The sequence below is a fragment of the Acinonyx jubatus genome, chromosome D4, assembly GCF_027475565.1.
Source record: "Acinonyx jubatus isolate Ajub_Pintada_27869175 chromosome D4, VMU_Ajub_asm_v1.0, whole genome shotgun sequence".
NCBI lineage: Eukaryota > Metazoa > Chordata > Mammalia > Carnivora > Felidae > Acinonyx > Acinonyx jubatus.
The window spans coordinates 13,126,953-13,144,083 of record NC_069391.1 but is presented as its reverse complement, the minus strand read 5'-3'; the positions used below and the strand labels follow the sequence as shown (position 1 = coordinate 13,144,083).

Genomic DNA, 17,131 nt, shown 5'->3' with positions numbered 1-17,131 from the left:
GATTCTCTCTTCCAGGAATTTGGAAATCAGACATGCCAGGCAGCCACCCCTGCTGGCTCTCGAACTGAAAAAGATAAAAAGCCGGAGCTGGGCAGCTGTGCTTAGCTGTGAGCACAAAGAAGCAAAGGCAGCCAGGCTGCTGAGAGAGAAGAAAGGAGCAGGTGCAGAGAGAAAAGTGAAGGTAAGGCCATGTGGTCCTAGTGACAGACTGACTGACCTTAGCTCCCAGGGCTTCTAGATCCTAGGTGCAGACCCTCCTCAACCTGGCTGTCTCCCCTGTCCTTGGATCCTGTAAGACAGCCTTGTATCCTTAGAATCTATCCCTTCTTTGCACACGCTATAGGGTTTCCTAATTAGCAGCCAGAAATCCCGCAGTGAGACACAAAGGCCTGCTCTTTCCACTACATCCTGCTGCCTCTCAAAGTTATCAACAAGTTCTACATTTACAGAATTCATTTTTAAAATCTGTAACTCAGATGACCCTTGTTAAAAAGGGAAAAAAGTGAGGACATGTCAATTCATGCTTATTAAAGGTCCAGATGAAGAGAGATGCCAACACGTTAAATGCAACACTTGATTTTCCCATCGTAAGACTATAGCTAATCAGGGTTTTTATCTGCTCCAAGTTAAGAGAGTTAGGTTCCAATGGGAGAACATAGCATCACCAATGAAATGGTGGTGGCTTGATGTTTTCCAACTATTCCAAATTAAAATGAAGGCAAACAGACTCAAGCCCTTTAAATCATTCACATAATTTCAAAGCTGTGCCAAAGTAAGGCATATGTTACACACTCTATTAGCATGAACAACTTTCATCTATAATTTATAGCATTTTGCTTGTTTTCATTGCATCCAATGGACTGAAGTTATTAATTCAGTAGTCATAAATACAAAAAGATGCAACATATGTTATTTTCTTCCAGCTGTTAAGTGCTAACAGAGAGAAGGGGAAAATAACTTAACCAGGGGAGTTTCTCAAAAAAGCAAACTATCCAAGCAAAGTTTACTAAGATCCAAGTGGCTGTACTGCCTACAATGTGGGACTGACACCTGCTCCATGTCAGCCGACAGCCCATGACTCCTTATCACCTTGACAGTCACCCTTCAATCCTTGCCAACCTCATGAATCCCAAATCAACACTCCTTGCAGCAATGCCTTTAGCTCATTCAGTTTTGAGAAACTGTGTTTTTTTTAATCCATTCATTCAACAATGACTATGTGCCAGACATTGTTCTAGGTGCTGAGAACACAGAGGAACTCAATTTTAAATAGGTCCCAGGACTTCCAAAATCCCACCTCTTTTTAAGATCTTTTTAAAAACTACTTACACAGCTTACATCATACTCAGTGTTGAAAGACTTAAAGCTTTTTCTCTAAGATCAGGAATGAGACAAGGATACCCACTTTTGCCACTTTTATTCAACATAGTATCACAAGTTCTAGCCAGAGCAAAAGGCAAGAAGAAGAAATGAAGCATCAAATTGGAAAGGAAGAAGTAAAATGATCTTTTTGCAGATGACATGATCTTCTATGTAGAAAACCCTAAAGATTACACACACACACACACACACACACACACACACACACACACAGAGAGAGAAATAATAGATGAATTCAGCAAAGTTGAAGGATACAAAATCAATACACAAAAATCCCTTTTTTCTATATATTAACCATGAGTGATCCAAAAAGAAAATTAAGAAAACAATTACATTTATAATAGCATCAAAAAGAATAAAATACTTAGAAATTAACTTAACCAAGGAGGCAAAGCCTTGTATGCCAAACACTACAAAATGTTGCTGAAAGAAATTAAAGAAGAAATACATAAGTAGAAAGACATCCCATGTTCATGAATTAGAAGACTTTATATTGCTAAGACTTTATATTGTCAATACTACCCAAAGCAATGTACAAATTCAACGCAATCTCTACCAAAACCCAAATGACTTTTTTTCCCTTGCAGAAATAGCACAATCTATCATAAAATTCATGTGGAATCTCAAGGGACCCCCAAATAACCAAAACAATCTTAAGAAGGAAGAACGTGTTGGATGTATCACAATTCCTGACGCCAAAACTTAACAACAAAGCTATAGATATCAAAACAGCACATAAAACAACGAGATACAGTAAGATACCACTGTACAACTATCAGAATGGCCAAAATCCAAAATACTGACAACACCAAATGCTGGCAAGGATGTGGGGCAACGGGAACTCTCACTCATTACTGATGGGAATGCAAAATTGATACAGCTACTTGAAAGAGATTTTACAGTTTCTTAAAAAAGTAAACATACTCTTACATATGATTCAGTAATTATGCTCCTTGGCATTTACCCAAATGAGTTGAAAAATTATGTCCAGGAAAAAAATCTACACATGAATGTTTATAGCAGTTTTATTAATAATTGCCAAACCTTGGAAGCAACCAAGATGTCCTTCAGTAGGTAAATGGGTTAGATAAACTGTGGTGCATCCAGATAATGGAATATTATTCAGTGATAAAAAAAGAAAATGACCTATTAAGCCAAGAAAAGACATGGAGGGATCTCAAATTCATATTTCTAAGTGAATGATGCCCATTTGAAAAGGCTAACTGCTGTATGATTCCAAGTATATGACATTCTGAAAAAGGCAAAACTACAGAGCCAGTAAAAAGATCAGTGGTTGCGTGGATTAGGAGGGAGGAAGGCATGAACAGGTGGAGCACAGAGGATTTTTAGGGTAGTGATACTACTCCACATAATACCATAATAGTGGATACATATCATGATTCATTGTCCAAACCCACAGAATGTACACCACCAAGAGTAATAAGCTTTACTATAAACTATGGACTTTTGGTGATAATGTGCCAATGTATGTCCATCAGTTGCAACAAATGTACCATTCTGGCATGAGATTTTGATAGCTGGGGAGGCTATGCATATGTAGGATCAGTGAACATATGTGAAACCTCTGTTCCTTCTGCTCAATTTTGTAGTGAACCAAAAAACCAAAGTAAAAACCAGTATGGTACTGGCATAAAGACAAACATATAGACTAAGGGGACAGGATACAGAACGCAGAAATCAACCCTGATATATATGGTCAAATTATTTTTGACAAGGATGACAAGACTATGTGGTGGGGAAAGGACATTCTGTTCAACAACTGGTGCTGGGAAAACTGGATATCCACATGCATAAAGAATGAAGTTGGACCCTTACCTTACACAATAAAAAGAAATCACTCAAAATGGGTCAAAGACCTAATCATAAGAGCTAAAACCATAAAACTCTTACAAGAAAATATAGGGAATAAGCTTTATGATATTTAATTTGATAAGGATTTCTTGGATATGACACTAAAGCATAGGTAACAAAAGAAAAATAAATAAATTGAACTTTGTTGAAATTAAAACGTTTTTGCATCGAGGGACACTTGTCCACAGAATGAAAGGACGGCCCATGGAATAGGGGAAAATATTTGAAAGTCATGTATCCGATAAGGCATGTATCAGATATGTATCTGAATATATTTAAACATATTTTAAATATATATATAAGAATATGTTTTGAAACTTTCACAACTTAAGAACAACAAAAACAATTAAAAAGTGGGAAAAGGACTTGAATAGACATTTCTCCAAAGAAGACATACAGATGGCGAATAAGCACATGAAAAGATGCTCAACATCACTAATCATTAGGAAAATGCAAATCAAAACCACAATGAGATACAACTTCACACTCATCAGGATGGCTGCATAAAAAATAATAAAAAGGAAATAAGTGCTGATAAGGATGTAGAGAAATTGGAACCCTTAGGCACTGGGAATGTAAAAACCTGCTGTGGAAAATGAAACTGTCACATGATCCAGCAATTCTACTTCTGAGTATTTACCCAAAAGAACTGAAATCGGGTACTTGAACAGATATTGATATACAAACGCTCAGCATTATTCAAAGTAGCCAAGGTGGAAATGGCCCATGTGTCCATCAACTGTCTATCAACCGATAAACAAAATAGAATACATTCATACACTGTAAACTTACTCAGTCTTAAGAAGGAATGAAATTTTGGCACCTGGTGCAACATGGATGAAACCCTGAAGACATTATGCCAAGTGAAATAAACCACTTACATGAGGTAGTTAGAGTAGTCAAATTCAGAGAGACAGAAAGTAAAACAGTAGTTTCTAAGGGCTAGGGAGAGGGGAAAATGGAGTATTATTTGTTTAATGGGTACAGAACTTCAGTTTGGGGAGATGAAAAATGTTCTAGAGTTGATAGTTGCACAACAGTGTAAATGTATTTAATGCTACTTAAAAATGGTTAAGATAAATTTTGTTGGGTACATTTCACCACAATAAAATAACAATAAAAAAAAACAAAACTGTCTCCTTATGCCCCTGAGGGTAAGGGGCCATTTGTGGCTCTACTCTGAGCTCTCTATAGCCTGGAATGCTATGTGGCTTTTCATGGGGCAGTTTGAATTGGCCCTTGTTTCTCAGTTCCCCCACTCCCCATTTTTCTCAAGGTCAGCACCATCCTCCCAGTTACCTACATTCTAAATTTGGGAGTCATCTTTTTCTTTTCTCTTCTTCAAACCCTTTCGGAAAAAGGACTGGATTTGGGGTCAGAAGACCTGAGAGTTTCAGACTTGTTTCTGTCATTTGGTATGAGATCTCAAGCAACCAAAACATTTGTATCCTCCGTAGACTGAGACAAGAAAACGTGTCAAAGTGCAATAGGAACGAAACAAGATAATGGATGTGAAAATGCTTTGTACATTCCACACAACAATACAAATCTGAGGTGATCATTGATTTATTCACTTATTAAGCGTTAAGAACTTATCATGCGGCACAATGTACCTCAAGTGGCAAAGACACATAGGGACATGTCTGCTTTCATGAAGCATACAGTCCATGGGGGAGAAAGAGTTGAGTCAGTCACTCCAACGTATCACTGCAAACCAAGTCATGGTAAGAACTGCGAACTGAGGTCCAGAGAGCAATGAGAGCACAGGGAGACCCAAATGCATCTGGGAAGTCAAAGAGGGCCACTCTGAGTCTATTAATATTAATAGAACTTTTCTTCACTTTCAAATGTATCCTGGTTTGAACAGCAAACTGAGTGGTCGCCCTATTCCTAAGACAAGGCTATTTGAGTGGAGACTGTAAAGAACAGGTAAGTGAGGAAAGAAGAGAATTCCAGCCCAGAGATCAGACTGACCATGGCCCACTGGAAAGCCTAAAGGCAGGTCAAGGTGGCTGGGGCACAGAGGACCTGAGGAAAGCAGTGTGAGATGATCCTGAAGACCTCGGCAGATGTACACGGGGTAGGGCTGCCCCCCAGCCAGATCACAGAAACAGTAGGTCATGCCGAAAGATGAACCCACTGAGCAGAAGCCACTGAGTAAGAGGTCCCAGAGAGACAGAGAGCATGGGCTGAAAAAGGCCAGGGAGGAGAGTGTTTCAAGACAAAGAGAATGGTGACTGGTGTGAACGTGGCTGAGAAGTCAAACTCAGAGGTTGGAAACTAACAACTGCCTGCTGGATATGATGACAATGGAGAGCTCCAGGACCACTTCAGCCTGGGGATCACCTTCCTGGTCCCCTCAGCACTTACTGTGCCCATCACTGTCTGCACTCTTGCGTACTTCACGTGTAACCCCTAATTCCCTCAGAACGCCATGCATTCCTAGGACCGGGAACAATCTGACATACTTCTCAGGTTTCAAGGATGACCAACCAGGTGTCCAATTGGTCACAGGCCCACAGGAACATCAGAAGCTGTAATCCAGACAATCACCCAGGTCACCCCTCCCTCCCCAGTACCCAACTGGTCAGCAAGCCTGGTTTATGTCCTAATTTATTTTTAAATTTTCTCCCCTTTCTTAATCCTCAATGCTACTGCCTAACTTCAGGGACTCATCTCCCACTGGGATGAGGTCCGCTGTCTGCCACAGTCTCCTCCTCTAATCCACCCCACACACAGAGGGGTGTTTCTTTAAAAGCACAACTCTGACCATGTCACTCCTTTGCTTATGACTCTTCAATGCCTTCCCATGAACCACAGGATTAAGTCTAAACTCCAAGCATGGCCCAAAAGACTCTTGCCAAACTCCTCTCTGCTAACCTGCTTGCCTCAAGTTGGGCCACGGACACCCTGGGCACTTGTACGGTCACTGCCCGACTACTTGTGACATATAAGTATATAGCGGCTCACTGTTTTGTGGCCTGGGTTTCCAGGTGTTATACCTTCTGCCTGGGATCTTCTAACTTGGCTTGACCATCCACTCCCTCCTTCCATGAAGTTGTCTCACAAACCCTGGCTTCTACATGGCCCCTGTCACTTACACCCTCACGGGACATTTGCAACATCCCATCTGTAAGTCTGCCCACCTTGCCACTTTGTGAACTCTTTGAAGATGAAAACAGTCTTATCATCATTTGTGGATCCCTGACACCAAGTCTTTGTTTATAACTTTTTGTTTGTTCATAACCTTTTTGGGGTCAAGAATCACTTGGGGATTCTCATCAGAAAAGCACACACATGCATAAAATGTGCATATATGCACATATGACTTGAAAAGATCCAAAGACTCCCTGAAGCCTCTGGTTGTTCACAGACAGCACTATTAGCACATCTGTAGTATGTTTCATGAATACATAAATAAAGGAACTTATGAATAGCAGCTACCCAAATACACTGTTACCATCGTCGTCACTGTCACTATTAAGGTTAATATTTATTTAATTCTTACTACTATGTGTATGTGTTTCATACATAGATTATCTCATTTAATCCCCACAACCACCTTAAGAGAAAGGTGCTACAAATAATCCTATTTATAGATGAAGAAACCGAAGCTTTGAGAGATTAGATGACTCTCCCAAGAGTACTGAGGACAGAGTCAGGATCAAATCCAGGTGTGCCTGCTTCCAAGACCCATGCACTTACCATTACACACAACTGAGGTTGATCTGTTGCTATGGTGGCATTTATTAGTCACACACGAGCTACAGTAACAAGCATACCCTCACCCCATATGCTACCATCTTTGCCACAAAGGAGGATTCTCCCTCAGCGTATACACCTGTGTGGTCCCCAAATCCTTTTCCCTCTTACCCAGAAGGACTAAAACGAACTTGCAAAACAGCCAGGCTCCAACGAGAACTGAAACCATTAAATGTCCTTTAAGCATGTTTGTGCTTAAGGAATTGAGGTTCCAGTCCCTCTTCTAACAAATAGTCCAAAGAGCAAGTTCAAACCCCCTGGGGAGTTTCACAAAATGAAGTTTCACAGTGAATGCTGATAAAAGCACACTCACATTTCTGTACTTTGTGAATGATTTTCTTCATAAAGCTTCTTCATGAAAGAATATCTTTCAAGTGATTGGGCATAAAAGTGGCAAATAAGCTTTGATATGGGCAAGCACATGTGCAATGCTTCTACAGGGGGAAATGACCCAAATTACTGCTTTAAAATGAGAGGCCCAAAGCACTCTGAGAAAACACAAGGGAAGGGGTATGAGCCAGAACAGCACACTTGGACAAGGAAGACCCTGGCTCAAGCCTCGACCCACCACACCCCACCCCAACTGTGACACACTGACCTTGCGCCCCTACAGCTCATCTGCTAGGGAGGAAAACAACAGCAATCAAATCCGTCCACCTCCTAAGGCGGTTCTGTGGACTGAGGTAACGCATGGGAAAGCACTTTGTAAACAGCAGATTGCCGTTATATAGGGTAGGTTATTATTTTTAGTGTCCAAGGAAATCACCTCAATGAGTAACTTCAATTAAAAAAGATGCCAAACAAAAATCAAGCATCATTAGGACAGCTCTTGAACACGAACACCACAGTGTACCTGCACTTGGGAAACCCTTGACGATGCCCCCAGGCAGAGTTAATAGATTCCTCACCAATGTTCCCTCTGCACTCTGTTGATGCCTATAGTACAGCCACTGCTTTGTAGGGTATTTATGTTTACATGATTGCCTCCCCATCAGACAGAATGCTTCAGGGTAGAGACATTCCTTTCTTTCTACCCTCTTCTTGACTTACCCATCTGTGGTAGGCAGCCTTTATAATAGTCTCCAATTATCCCTGCCTCCTGGAATTCATACCCTTGTGTAGTCTTCTCCCACAACTGTCACAGCCTTGGTCAATGTAACCAATATCTACAGCAGAAGTGATGGGATGTCACTTCCATTATTAGGATATCCTTATAAAGAGACAGTGGCTTCTGTCTTGCGCATGCTGTGTGTGTGTGTGTGTGTGTGTGTGTGTGTGTGTGCGCGCGCGCGCACGCGCACACGTGTGTGCCCCTGGCTGCCTGGCTCCCATCTCTGTCTCTCATCATCATCATAATCATCATCATCACCACCACTCACTTCGGAAAGGTCTAGGGAGTGGTAAGAATTCAAAGCCTCCTGCCATCAGCCATGTGAATGAACTTGGAAGTGGATACTTCGGCCTCAGTCAAGTCCTCAGAGACTGCAGCTTCATGAGAGACCCTGAGCCAGAACCCCAGCTAAGTCACTCTCAGATTCCTAATCCCCAGAAAGTGTGTGAATAATAAATGTGTGATGTTTAAAGCTGCTAAGCTTTGGGGAAATTTGTTACACAGTAATAGATAATGAATACACCATTCCAGGTTTATAACAGTGTCTTCAAGAATGAAGGAATTTAAGACTAATTTATTAAACACTTAATTGTGTGCCAGGCATCTTATATATATGCCTCCACTTCACATGAAAAAATGTAATTCTGTTCCTAATAAGTGGCAAACCCAGAATTTGTCCAAAGACTGTGCTCTTTTGATTCCACTAAGCTGAATGGATGGGTAGCTGTGTTAACCTATGGGGGGAAATGAGCACATATATCTATGCAAAAAAAAAAAAAAATGAGTGTGGTTAACACTTCAAGGAAGAGCATAGCACAGAAAAGTCCAGAGAAGACCAGTTAAGACATGGAAAGGACTGAGCAATTGCCCTTCAAGAATGAACAAAAAACTTAGTACTCTTTTCTTCAATCAAGAAAGCAAGCATACCAAAACAAAACAAAACAAAATAAAACAAAAAAAAACAAAACAAAAACAAAACAAAACAAAAAACTGGTGGAAATCCATCAAATCCTGAAGGGTGTGACCACATGGAACATGGCTCTATCTGCCAAATCTGAGCATATCAAAAGAAGGAGAGCCCCTTTTAAGCCTGAGAGAAGGAAGCTAGCTAGCTCACTCCTCTCTTGCTCACATCTCAGCTAATGGCATCACTATCCTCCCACAAAGATGAGAAGTGCCAACCACCCAACTGCCTTCAGGGAGATTCCAGGCTCCCTCCTACCTGGGAAAATAAAGCTAATGAGAAAAGGCCTCCCCATGCTGGGGAGGGACTGGCCAGCTTCCTGATCACAGCATCTTTGGATGGGGCTGGGAGGAAAGCCCATACATGGGGCAATTGTAAACCTGTTTCCTCAGCAGGAACAAGAATGGCAATGCAGTTGTGTCTGAGCCACCTAGCACTGTGCCTCACACACAATACCAAATACACAGTAGGTCTTCAAAAAAATACTGTTTTGTTTTTTCTCTTCCATGCTTTTCCATCATCCTTCACCCCATACCTATTGGCTGGTGAGATATTACCTAGAGGGGATGGTGGATGGGTGTATCTTCTAGGACCAGCCTAAGGTTAAAGGTGCACAAGGTATATTCAGGGTATTTGAAGCCATGTAGGTCTTCCTGGGTATGTGTCTAACCTCTGGGGAAAGTCTGTACTTGCACAAAGTCTCCTTAACTTGACTTCCACAACCTGAGTTCAAATCTCAGCCCTGCCCATCTCTAAGGCCTTTGGTTTCAACACCTGAGAAAGAGGACTAGCAAACCTTCCATCACAGAGGGTGTTGTGAAGATTAAAAACAACCATGTACCTGAAAGAATGTTTGTGAATAGCCTGGCACATGGTAGGAGCTAAATTAGTCCAATCATAGAATATGGACAGCAAGTATCCTGGATTGTTCTTCACCCAATGAAGTCCCATGGTGAACGAGGCAGACTGCAAAAGTCCCCAGACATCTTCCCTGGCAGAGAAAGCAGAGGCTGGCCCTCAACAAATCCACCTCTTGAAAAACAGTAGTGAATCAAACATAGCTCCAGGGATGTATAAGCCAGCCTCGGGTAGAGGCAGATGCACTATCTATGTGTGAGAGTCCAGGAGCAGTAATTGTTTCTGCTCCAGAGAAGGAAAGAGGGACCATTTGAGCTGGATGGGAAATAGATGTTTGCCACACCGAGATGAGGAGAAAGGGAAATCAGGCAGAGGGCAGCATGTGTGCAGGGATTCTGGAGGGCACAAGAAGTTCCACATGCCTGGAGTCCAGGGTAGGTAGGGGAGACAAAGCTGGAGAGGTCTCCATGACCCAGACAAGTCATGAAGGGCTCACAGGGCAAGCTGATGAGCTTGAATTTGATTCTGCAGGGGGTGGACAGCCGAAGGAAGTGCTCCAGCAGGGTTATGCCAGATCTGGCTAGAATGGAGAATGGAGGTGAGGTAGAGCGAGACTGAGGGCAGCCAGACCCATGAGGAACCCGGCCAAAGCTAGGACAGGGTAGAGTGGCAATGAGGCAAGCAGAGAAAGAATGCATTGGGAGTAGGGGCGGGGAAGGCACAGAGGAGTAAGGGCACATCACCAATTTCATGTGCAAGAACTACTCTAATAGCCACTGCACTTTAAAGAAGCCCCTTCTCTCATGCCCATGGGCTGACATTCCCCTCTCACCTCCTCCAGATCCCTGGTCGTTGGAGACTCTGAAGGGAGAGGATCCCACAGGGATAACTAGCACTCTGAGGAGCCTTCCGATTTAATGAAGATGCTGTCTGGCTCCAATGGGTTTCCCAGGAAGACAATAATTACTCATCCTCTAATAGAGCCAATAAATATAGCAAAAGGATAAGTAATTAACAACCTTTTGCTGGAAAGTAGCAATTCTTGTGATCTATGAAGTTTCCTTTTCCTGCTCACTTCTTCATTATTGCAAATATGATACTCTGGGTAAGCGCACCATTTATTGTTCACTGAGTTAATCACCAAAGCATGCTGTATTTTTTATTAAATCCATTCATTATAATTGACTCATATGAATTAAAGCTGGAAAAGCCGCAGTGAGGCCTGTCGTCCACCTTGCTTCTGCTTCTGATCACAATACTTTTAATGAGATCAGAACTGTTACCAAACAATTGAACTAGAAAAAGGCCCATGTTAGCAGGAGGGGAAGAGAACCTTGCCCCTCTCATAATTTGTGTCCCATAGCAATCTCCTCCAGTTATTTATTCTGGTGTCCAATTTCCTACCCATAAAGAATCTTTATTAGTAGTAATTATACTAACCAAAAGAAAAACTTCACAAACTTTTAAAGTGATTTACCTCTTGGCTTGCAGTTTTAATTAAAATTCCAGCTTATTTAGCAAATCGCTCTGAAAAGACTGGACACCAATTTAACAGTATATTCTTTTTCCACTTTGTAATTCATAAGGGCGATGGAAACAACAAAATACCCACATCAAATGACTCTTATTCCATTCCATTATAATTCAGCCTGTGGAAAAGGGTTCCAATATCAATTATAAATTACAAATTACCTCCACTTTGCCCTGCAAAATTATTGATGGGGTTCAGGGCAGGCTTCCCCAAAATGTGCCATTCTGGCATATTACTTTGAATTAAAGTTACATATGAAACAGCCAACACAAGAAGGATGTTCTGACCATCCTTTGTTTCCCTTAAAGCAGGAAACAAATCTCCCATGTGAAAGGTGTCCTCTCTATATATCAAGAGGAAAGGTGAAATCCTTATCACCAGGGAGAGAGAATTTGGAGCCCAGAAGACCATGTACACAAACCTTGTTACTTCCTCTCTAATGTACTACCTCAGGCTCAAACTTCATCTTGTCAGTACTTCCCAAATTCATTGTTTCCTTGTCAAAAAAGTATGAAAATTTTTTCTATTTGGTTACTTCTTTGGGGCTCATCTCTTTGGGGTCCCCGTAGGTACAAAATTAACACAAATTTGTTTGGCCTCTCATTTATTGCAGGGGGTGTCTCAGCCAAGAAACCAGAAGGGAAGAGAGAAATGTAGGTTTGCTCCCCTATACTATCCACAGCAATCTCCCTGCTCTCTACTCTCTCACTGGGTGTAAATTACATCAATTCACCATTAGTCCTCAAATCACCTCAAAGACGTCCACACCAAAACTTTAAATGTGTTTATTAACTGAAATGGAAACAAGGCAAATCAGGTTTCCATTTCAGCGCACTTTCCTCCCAGCCAGGATTATCAAACAACTTTTCCCGAAGTCACTCCCGACATCTCATAGGGGCAGCTCATCCCCAGTTAACCAGATACCCAGGCCCTTTCAGGACTTTCCACAATGGCAACTCCACTAGAAAGCTGGTGTCTAAAGGCACCATGGTTTAGCCAGAACATCAATTCATTCATTCAACACACAAGCACGTTGTGTCTTTGAGCCAGGTGGTATGCTCTGGGAATGCTGAGAAGTTCCGCATATCGGACAAAGTGTTAGTGGTGGAGACTAAAGCTGGAGAGGTAAAAACAGGAAGATGAATAAAAGAGTGCTTACTTTCAAAGAGCTCAAAACACAGCGGCTGAATCAGACACACAACCAGATCACTGGATGCTGCTGCCACCATCCTACCAAGCATCTACTACATGCCTGTCTCCGAAATTGAGCTCTTCACCCACATGGTGACAGTTAGTCTCCACGTGGCTTATGAATAGCTGTCATACCCCCATTTCACAGAAGAGGCCACCAAGGCTCAGAAAGGTAGATGACATTTGAGCTGACTCTTGAGACAGAGAAGTTGCCAAGACAGGAGAAGGAAAGGGGTCCAATGAGAGGAAGCAAAAAACACGTGCAAAGCGTGCAAGAGCCTGGAGACCCAGTCTTCCACTGTCTGTGGCCATTAACTTTCTGAGCTGCTGTGGGCATTACTGGATCTCTTCGGGTCTGTTCTCCACTTGGCACATGCAGGGTTTTTCCCGTTCTGCAAATCTGTGGGGGCCCGCTCTTCTTTTCCAACAACCGATTATGATTTGTGTTGACTCTAAGGCACCCAGTGCTGTGTTAATAATGAAACCAAGGAACGAAGAAGTGGTTTCCCAGAGGACTTCCTAGATAAAGAGGGACGAGCTCTGTCCCCCTGAATTCATGTGCTCCTCCTGACCCTTGAAACCAGCCTATAACCTCCCAAAGACATCCCACTGCCATGACAGCCTCAAGCTATCTCACTGCATGTTGTTAAGAATTAATACTATTGTACCAATAACTTCTATAATTAAAAGTTGTGACTATTATTTTTTGAGTCTGTATTATGTGCTGTGTAGTTTACATGCACTATCCCAATTCACCCTCACAACACCATTACCAAGTAGGTAGATATATTGCTATGCTGTTTTACAGATAAAGAAACTGAGGCTCAGAGCAATTAAATAACTTAGTCTCTAGTAATATATCCAGTAAGTGGTAGAGCAAGGAACAGAACCCAGCCCCATTAAGTCCTCAGCACCCAAAGAACCAAGCCTAGGAGAAGTAAATGAGGTTACTTTAACAAACGTAGAATTCTGGTGACACACACTATACCAAGGCTGTGTGGGGGGGAAGGAGCAGAGGAGGACCCAGAGGAAGGGAAGCGGCACCCACCTGGGAGCTCTCCAGAGTGCTGAATCACCTCTGCCCAAGCACTCTGACTCAGAGCACCTACATCTTCTGCAGGGGTGCCTCTGCCTGTCCTAACCCTCACTTCCTGATTTCAGTGCTCACTGGAGCCACGAGCAGAATAGAGCGAATGGAAATGAAGTACGTCTGGGAGAGAAACAGTTAACTTTTAGAAGTACTGAGCTTGAGGGGACAACAGGACATCTCATTGGAACTATCCCACAAGGGATTAGAAATATAGGAATGGGAATAGAGAAAAGTCAAAGCAAGAGGTGCAACTTTGAAAGTCATAGAGGAGAGAACTGAAGAATAGGTATGTTTTTGGAGTGGTTACTGAGAAAGAAAAGCAAATGGCCAAGGTCAGAGGGCCCTAGCAGTCCCAGACAGTGGGTTCCAGGAAGAAACAACTAAATTCTCCAACCTCAGTATTTCATTGAAAGGTGTTCAGAAAGTGCAGAATATTGTTGCCTGTAGCTTTGAACCTATGAAAAAATAACCATCACCACCCCTCAACCTCTCCCCCAAAAAAACAAGAAATGACAGTACTCAAGGGAAAAAATAAAAATTAGCTTGCCATAAGGTGGCATGATTCAAGTTAATCAAGGTCATACCCACTCTTACTTGAAGTAAAATGGCTTCTTATAAATTTGAGAAAGATCCTGAGTCTCTCTTTGGCCTTTCAGACCATAGAACCTAAAGGCTTCCATGATGGGATATTTATAAACACATCTCTCCCCCTGCTGGTAAAAGAGATATTAGAAAATTACATTTATTCTCTGGCTCCATCCCTCCCTCTACCCTCCTACACACCTTACATGGGAATAGTTACACTCTTTCACCAAGTTAGCCTTTTATTCAAGTAAACATTATGTGCATCAACTCAATGTCAAGCGCTGGGGATTCAGAGAAGAAGGCACAGTCTCTGTCTTTAGAATGTGAACTTATAAATAAATCACAATGCAAAGAGGCAAACACTCTAGCAGATGAGAGTCAAAGGGCTATGGGAGCATGAAACAGGTATGAGTTCATCTTCTTGAGGAAAAGATGTGGTTTGGTAGAAACTTGAAAGACGAGCTGGAATTTGCCAAGCCCAGCAGGCATGAAGGTAGTCGAGGCTGGAGGAGCGCCCGTGTGCAAAAGCAGGGGAGCATGAGGGAATGTGATAAGAAGTCTCTTCAGGGCAGGAAAATCATCTTAGTTATGCCTGTATTCCAGGTGCCTCACCCAGTGTCTGGGAGGGAGTGGCAAGTCACAGATGCTGGAGGAATGAGTGCCATGCAGTTCAGTGTGGAGGGAATAAAGCATGACTGTGGGGTCTTGCAACAGAAAGGGAACTGAATGGAACCAGAACCTATAAGCCTCAAAACAAATCTTGGTGTGAAACTGCTCAGGCATACAGCAGACATGTGTAGGCTTTGGTCATTTATTTCTCCAGTCCAGGCTCTGATAACCACTCTGCAGGTAAACAAGGCAGCTGTGGGAAAGGAAACGTACACCTTCAATGTGGGCCTGTTCAAGAGCAGTGGTCTAGTTCACAGCTAGAACCCACCTTGCTGTTTGGAATTTTGAAAGGAATTATCAGCAAAAACAATGCAAATGTGATGGGAGCGGGGGTGAGAGTGTACAGGCATCCTTAACAAATTTGGGGCTCTCATTTTATTTGTAATGTTGAACTATATTGCCAAGTTCCAAATCTTATTATTATTCACAGCTCAGTGCAGCCAATAGCTGTAGCAAAGCCCACTGCTTCACTAGCTCCTTGAGATGAGGGTTGTTATTCCTCTACTAAGTATTTAAGCAATACCTTTTAATTTACATCATGAACTCAGAACAAACTGATTGATGGTCCAGCTCAGTTGGCAATGACAGCTGGTATTTCCCTGATGACCAGATAATTAGGCAATTGTATTAAGAGTGTGTCACCCTGACCAGCTGACATGGTCTATGAAGACAAAGCCAGCCCACTCACAGCTTTCAGTCAGCTTCCACACAGTGCAGGTTTTTAAGCACTCTGGTATGAGTTTAAACACCTCTGTATTTTCATGGTGTTAATAAACCTGGTGCCTTTCTGGAGCATCCTGAAGAAATTGGGCCAGTGAAATTAGCTTTGGAAAACTCTGTATTCTATTACAAATAACAATTAGTAGAAAAACTACAGGATTAAGAATCGGGAGACCAAGATCCTAATCCAAATTAATTAATTTGTCCACTCAACAAACATTAATGAGTGCCTATTATTTGCTAGCTATGGCCTGAGTGCTGAGATATAACAATTTGCCAAATATTTACTATGTGACCAGCACAGTTCTAAGTACTTCACATGTATAAAATCACTTAACACTGTTAACAACCCTAGAGGTAAGTAACATTATCATATCCACTTTACAGATGAAGAATTGGATGCACAGAGAAGTAACTGCTTCAATTTTTGACTTCATAAGTGGCAGAGCGAGGGCACAAACCCAGCCAGTCTGGCTCCAGAGATCAATCAGATAAAGCTACAACCTTAGAGAAGCTCAGCATTCCTTGGAGGGATGTACAGACAGGTGCACTTAATGGCTCTATGACCCAAGGAAAACCTTCTAATCTCTATTAGTTTCCTATTGCTGCACAAAAGAAATAACACAAACCTAGTGGCTTCAGATGATGCCCATTTATTGGCTCACAGCTCTTTAGGTCAACAATCCACCATGGCACGGCTGGGTGTTCTGCCCAGATTATCACAAGGCTGAAATGCAAGTATTGCTAGGGTTGCAAGTCTTATCTGGGCTCAGGGTCATCTTCCAGTTCACCTCATGGAAGAATTCAACTCTCTGAAGTGATAGGACTGAGGTCCGCATTTTCCTCATAGCTATTGGCCAGGGACCATACCCAGCAACTCGAGACTGCCCACAGTTCTTTGTCATAGTGACCCCTGAGGGAAGTTCACAAAGGTGGACATTTGCTTTCTTCCAGACTAGCCAAAGCACATCTGTCTGACTTCTTCTGCAACCTAGCCAGAGAAAAATACTTTTAAGGGGTTCACCTGATTAGGTCAGGCCCACTCAGGGAAATCTTCCTTTTGCTATCTAATGTAACATAATCACAGGAGTGACAGTTCATCGTATCCACAGGTCCCACCCTCACTCAAAGGATGAGGATTATACATGGAGGAAGGTTATTAGGGGTCATCTTAAAATTCTGCTACCACACTTTCTAAGTTTTCACGTTCCTGGTCTGAGGCTAGATTAGATGACGATGGTAATAATGTACAGTGATTTACAGTTTAATAAAGACCTCTTCACATATATTATGTCACTGGAGTCTTACAATCCAGAGATTCAGGTGCACTGGGAACAACAGTTCGGAAAAAGAAAATAAGGGTTAGAGAAGTTAAGAACCATTTGCTTGCCACACTGC

The 17,131-nt window shown here is 42.2% G+C and overlaps 1 protein-coding gene across 11 annotated transcripts in view; it reads right to left on the bottom strand.

The window, feature by feature from the left end:
* TTLL11 (tubulin tyrosine ligase like 11) overlaps positions 1–17,131 on the bottom strand; it is a 242,673-nt gene that overhangs the window by 191,988 nt on the left and 33,554 nt on the right. The window lies entirely within an intron of this gene.